The sequence below is a fragment of the Natator depressus genome, chromosome 28 (assembly GCF_965152275.1).
Source record: "Natator depressus isolate rNatDep1 chromosome 28, rNatDep2.hap1, whole genome shotgun sequence".
Lineage (NCBI taxonomy): Eukaryota > Metazoa > Chordata > Testudines > Cheloniidae > Natator > Natator depressus.
Window position 1 is genome coordinate 7,846,593 of NC_134261.1, and position 5,000 is coordinate 7,851,592.

The 5,000-nt window shown below is 66.0% G+C and overlaps 1 non-coding gene across 1 annotated transcript; it reads left to right on the forward strand.

Moving 5' to 3' along the window:
• The first annotated feature begins 2,475 nt into the window (after nt 1-2,475).
• On the forward strand, nt 2,476-2,594 carry LOC141979211 (5S ribosomal RNA). Its single transcript, XR_012636635.1, has one exon. It is a non-coding gene; the product is annotated as a 5S ribosomal RNA (ribosomal RNA).
• The last annotated feature ends 2,406 nt before the right edge of the window (nt 2,595-5,000 follow it).

A 5,000-nucleotide genomic window follows, 5' to 3' on the forward strand; every position in this document is an offset into this window, starting at 1 on the left:
GAGGGCGGTACGTGGGTCCCACCGACAGCCGACGGAGGCTCCAGCACCCGGGGCCCGCGCCCCGGAGCGTGCCTGGAGAAGGACCGTCGGGCACGGCGGGGGACCGCAGCGCGCCCCTGCTCGCTCTCGCGACGTGTTTGGCCCTGCCGAGCCTCGCGGCTCCCTGGGTTTTCAGACCCCTGGGTGGGCTGCCGGAGCCGCTCGACCTCGCAGGGCGGAGATCTCGGCCGGCTGGCCCCACGGCGCGGAGGGCCGGGCACGCGCCCGGGCCCCCCCCCAAAGGAGGAAAGTCCCAATCGGCCCCAGGATCCGGGGACGCGAAGAGGAAGAGGGACCCGATCCGCCTGAACGCCAGACGCCCCCTGCGGTCGGGGGCGCCGGCCCGCGAAGGACCCTTCCCGTCGCGAACGTGAGCGCCACATCGATCGGAAGGCGAGAGAGGAGCGGGCCCCCCCTCCCTCCGGGGGGCGCCGACAGTCGGAGTTCGCATCCCGGCCACCGGGCCTGCACCGGGGGTGCGAGGGGACGACGGGGTCCCCGGAGGAAAAGAGCCGGAAAAGGGGGGGCTCGGGGGGGCCGGGGGCCGCCCCACCTGCCAACGTGCCCCTGTCCCCCCTCACAAGATCGGGTACAACGCGCAGATTGGTCCCCGAGGCTCATCTCTGGTTCTCACAGGTTCCGAAAAACCTGTTCTCAGAAATCTCCTCGCACCCGTCAAAATGAACTAGTCGAAAAATCCAACCGCCAATTTAGGGGGACCAATCTGAAATCCTATCCGACCTCCTGGTTCTCTCGGTCGGCCGAGGGCACTTTTGGCGACCCCATCCGGACTTCCGTGAGACTGCCGGCCATCAGGTCAACCCGTCACTTTGAATGGGGTTGACCTGATGGCCGAGCAGGGACTTAGACATTTTTTCAGCCTTTTCCTCGGGGTTGACCTGGTGTCCCGGGGGGACTTAGACATTTTTTTCAGCCTTTTCCTCCGGGTTGACCTGGTGTCCCGGGGGGACTTAGACATTTTTTCAGCCTTTTCCTCCGGGTTGACCTGGTGTCCCGGGGGGACTTAGACTTTTTTTCAGCCTTTTCCTCCGGGTTGACCTGGTGTCCCGGGGGGACTTAGACTTTTTTTCAGCCTTTTCCTCCGGGTTGACCTGGTGTCCCGGGGGGACTTAGACATTTTTTTCAGCCTTTTCCTCCGGGTTGACCTGGTGTCCCGGGGGGACTTAGACTTTTTTTCAGCCTTTTCCTCCGGGTTGACCTGGTGTCCCGGGGGGACTTAGACTTTTTTTCAGCCTTTTCCTCCGGGTTGACCTGGTGTCCCGGGGGGACTTAGACTTTTTTTCAGCCTTTTCCTCCGGGTTGACCTGGTGTCCCGGGGGGACTTAGACTTTTTTTCAGCCTTTTCCTCCGGGTTGACCTGGTGTCCCGGGGGGACTTAGACATTTTTTTCAGCCTTTTCCTCCGGGTTGACCTGGTGTCCCGGGGGGACTTAGACTTTTTTTCAGCCTTTTCCTCCGGGTTGACCTGGTGTCCCGGGGGGACTTAGACATTTTTTTCAGCCTTTTCCTCCGGGTTGACCTGGTGTCCCGGGGGGACTTAGACATTTTTTTCAGCCTTTTCCTCCGGGCTGACCTGGTGGCCGAGCGTCTCGCCGTCCGCGGCCGGAGCTAGAGATGCCCCCCCCCCCAGGCCAGCCTGCGAAGCCGCGGCCAGGATCGGGCCCCTGGAAGTCTGACTAAAAATTTTCACCGACCCCAAAAACGGTTAGGGGGGGCCTCATAAAGCCTCCGGAGCGAAAAAAAAAAAAACGGAAAAAAGGATCGGGCCCACCCGAGGCAGGGGAGTCAGTAAGGGAAAGGGGACGAGGCGGCCCGGAGCCGGGTGCCCGGAGCCGGGTGCCGGCGGCCAGGATCGGGCCCCTGGAAGTCTGAAAAATTTTTTTCACCGACCCCCAAAGTGGTATTGGGGGGGGCTCATAAAGCCTCCGGAGCGAAAAAAAAAAAAAACGGAAAAAAGGATCGGGCCCACCCGAGGCAGGGGAGTCAGTAAGGGAAAGGGGACGAGGCGGCCCGGAGCCGGGTGCCCGGAGCCGGGTGCCCGCGGCCAGGATCGGGCCCCTGGAAGTCTGAAAAAAATTTTTTCACCGACCCCCAAAGTGGTGTTGGGGGGGGCTCACGAAGCCTCCGGAGCGGAAAAAAAAAAACGGAAAAAAGGATCGGGCCCACCCGAGGCAGCGGAGTCAGTAAGGGAAAGGGGACGAGGCGGCCCGGAGCCGGGTGCCCGGAGCCGGGTGCCCGCGGCCAGGATCGGGCCCCTGGAAGTCTGAAAAAAAAATTTTCACCGACCCCCAAAGGGGTGTTGGGGGGGGGCTCATGAAGCCTCCGGAGCGAAAAAAAAAAACGGAAAAAAGGATCGGGCCCACCCGAGGCAGGGGAGTCAGTAAGGGAAAGGGGACGAGGCGGACCGGAGCCGAGTGCCTACGGCCATACCGGACGGAAGGCCCCCGATCCCGTCCGATCTCGGAAGGTAAACCGTCCCGGGCCTGGCTAGTACTTGGATGGGTGACCGCCTGGGAATCCCAGGTGCCGTAGGCAGCTTTTCCCGCTGCGAGCCAGCTCTCTCCTTTTCTGGGGAACAAGGGCAGGGTCGCCCTGCCAGGGGCCCTGGGGCTGAAGTCCCTGCCGGCCACCAGGTCAACCCGGAGCCTGCCCCTCTGCGGCCAGCAGGTCAACCCCATACCGGCAGGGGGTTGACCTGGTGGCCGGGAAGCAGAGCGGCCAGCAGGTCAACCCCATACATTCAGCGGGTTGACCTGGTGGACGGGAAGGAAAGCGGCCAGCAGGTCAACCCCATACTTTCAGCGGGTTGACCTGGTGGCCGGGAAGGAAAGCGGCCAGCAGGTCAACCCCATACATTCAGCGGGTTGACCTGGTGGCCGGGAAGGAAAGCGGCCAGCAGGTCAACCCCATACATTCAGCGGGTTGACCTGGTGGCCGGGAAGGAAAGCGGCCAGCAGGTCAACCCCATACATTCAGCGGGTTGACCTGGTGGCCGGGAAGGAAAGCGGCCAGCAGGTCAACCCCATACATTCAGCGGGTTGACCTGGTGGCCGGGAAGGAAAGCGGCCAGCAGGTCAACCCCATACATTCAGCGGGTTGACCTGGTGGCCCGAAAGCAAACCGGCCACCAGGTCAACCCGGAGCCTGCCCCCGCGGGCAGGGGCCAAGCGGACCCCCCTCCGCCCGGGCTTGCCCTGCTCCGAGCCGGGGCTTAATCCCCGTCCGGCCACCAGGTCAACCCGGAGCCTGCCCCTCTGCGGCCAGCAGGTCAACCCCATGCCGGCAGCGGGTTGACCTGGTGGCCGGGAAGGAAAGCGGCCACCAGGTCAACCCCATACTTTCAGCGGGTTGACCTGGTGGCCGGGAAGGAAAGCGGCCACCAGGTCAACCCCATACTTTCAGCGGGTTGACCTGGTGGCCGGGAAGGAAAGCGGCCAGCAGGTCAACCCCATACATTCAGCGGGTTGACCTGGTGGCCGGGAAGGAAAGCGGCCAGCAGGTCAACCCCATACATTCAGCGGGTTGACCTGGTGGCCGGGAAGGAAAGCGGCCAGCAGGTCAACCCCATACATTCAGCGGGTTGACCTGGTGGCCGGGAAGGAAAGCGGCCAGCAGGTCAACCCCATACATTCAGCGGGTTGACCTGGTGGCCGGGAAGGAAAGCGGCCAGCAGGTCAACCCCATACATTCAGCGGGTTGACCTGGTGGCCGGTATTCAGAGTCGGGAAGGAAAGCGGGCCAGCAGTCAACCCCAATACATTCAGCGGGTTGACCTGGTGGCCGGGAAGGAAAGCGGCCAGCAGGGTCAACCCCATACATTCAGCGGGTTGACCTGGTGGCCGGGAAGAAAAGCGGCCAGCAGGTCAACCCCATACATTCAGCGGGTTGACCTGGTGGCCGGGAAGGAAAGCGGCAGCAGGTCAACCCCATACATTCAGCGGGTTGACCTGGTGGCCGGGAAGGAAAGCGGCCACCAGGTCAACCCCATACAGGCAGCGGGTTGACCTGGTGGCCCGAAAGCAAACCGGCCACCAGGTCAACCCGGAGCCTGCCCCCGCGGGCAGGGGCCGGCATACCCCCGTCCGTCCGGGGTCGCCCTGCCCCGGGCTCCGGGCTTAAGTCCCGAGCGGCCACCAGGTCAACCCGGAGCCTGCCCCCGCGGGCAGGGGCCGGCGGACCCCCGTCCGTCCGGGGTCGCCCTGCCCCGGGCTCCGGGCTTATTCCCCGTCCGGCCACCAGGTCAACCCGGAGCCTGCCCCCGCGGGCAGGGGCCAGGCGGAGCCCCGTCCGTCCGGGTCGCCCTGCCCCGGGCTCCGGGCTTAAGTCCCGAGCGGCCACCAGGTCAACCCGGAGCCAGCCCCCGCGGGCAGGGGCCGGCGGAGCCCGTCCGTCCGGGGTCGCCCTGCCCCGGGCTCCGGGCTTAATCCCGTCCGGCCACCAGGTCACCCGGAGCCTGCCCCGCGGGCAGGGGCCAGGCGGACCCCCGTCTGTCCGGGGTCGCCCTGCCCCGGGCTCCGGGCTTAATTCTCCTCCGGCCACCAGGTCAACCCGGAGCCTGCCCCGCGGGCAGGGGCCAGGCGGACCCCCGTCCGTCCGGGGTCGCCCTGCCCCGGGCTCCGGGGCTTAATTCTCCTCCGGCCACCAGGTCAACCCGGAGCCTGCCCCCGCGGGCAGGGGCCGGCGGAGCCCCGTCCGTCCGGGGTCGCCCTGCCCCGGGCTCCGGGCTTAATTCCCGTCCGGCCACCAGGTCAACCCGGAGCCTGCCCCCGCGGGCAGGGGCCAGGCGGACCCCCGTCTGTCCGGGGTCGCCCTGCCCCGGGCTCCGGGCTTAATTCTCCTCCGGCCACCAGGTCAACCCGGAGCCTGCCCCCGGGGCCAGGGCCAGGCGGACCCCCGTCGTCCGGGGTCGCCCTGCCCCGGGCTCCGGGCTAATTCTCCTCC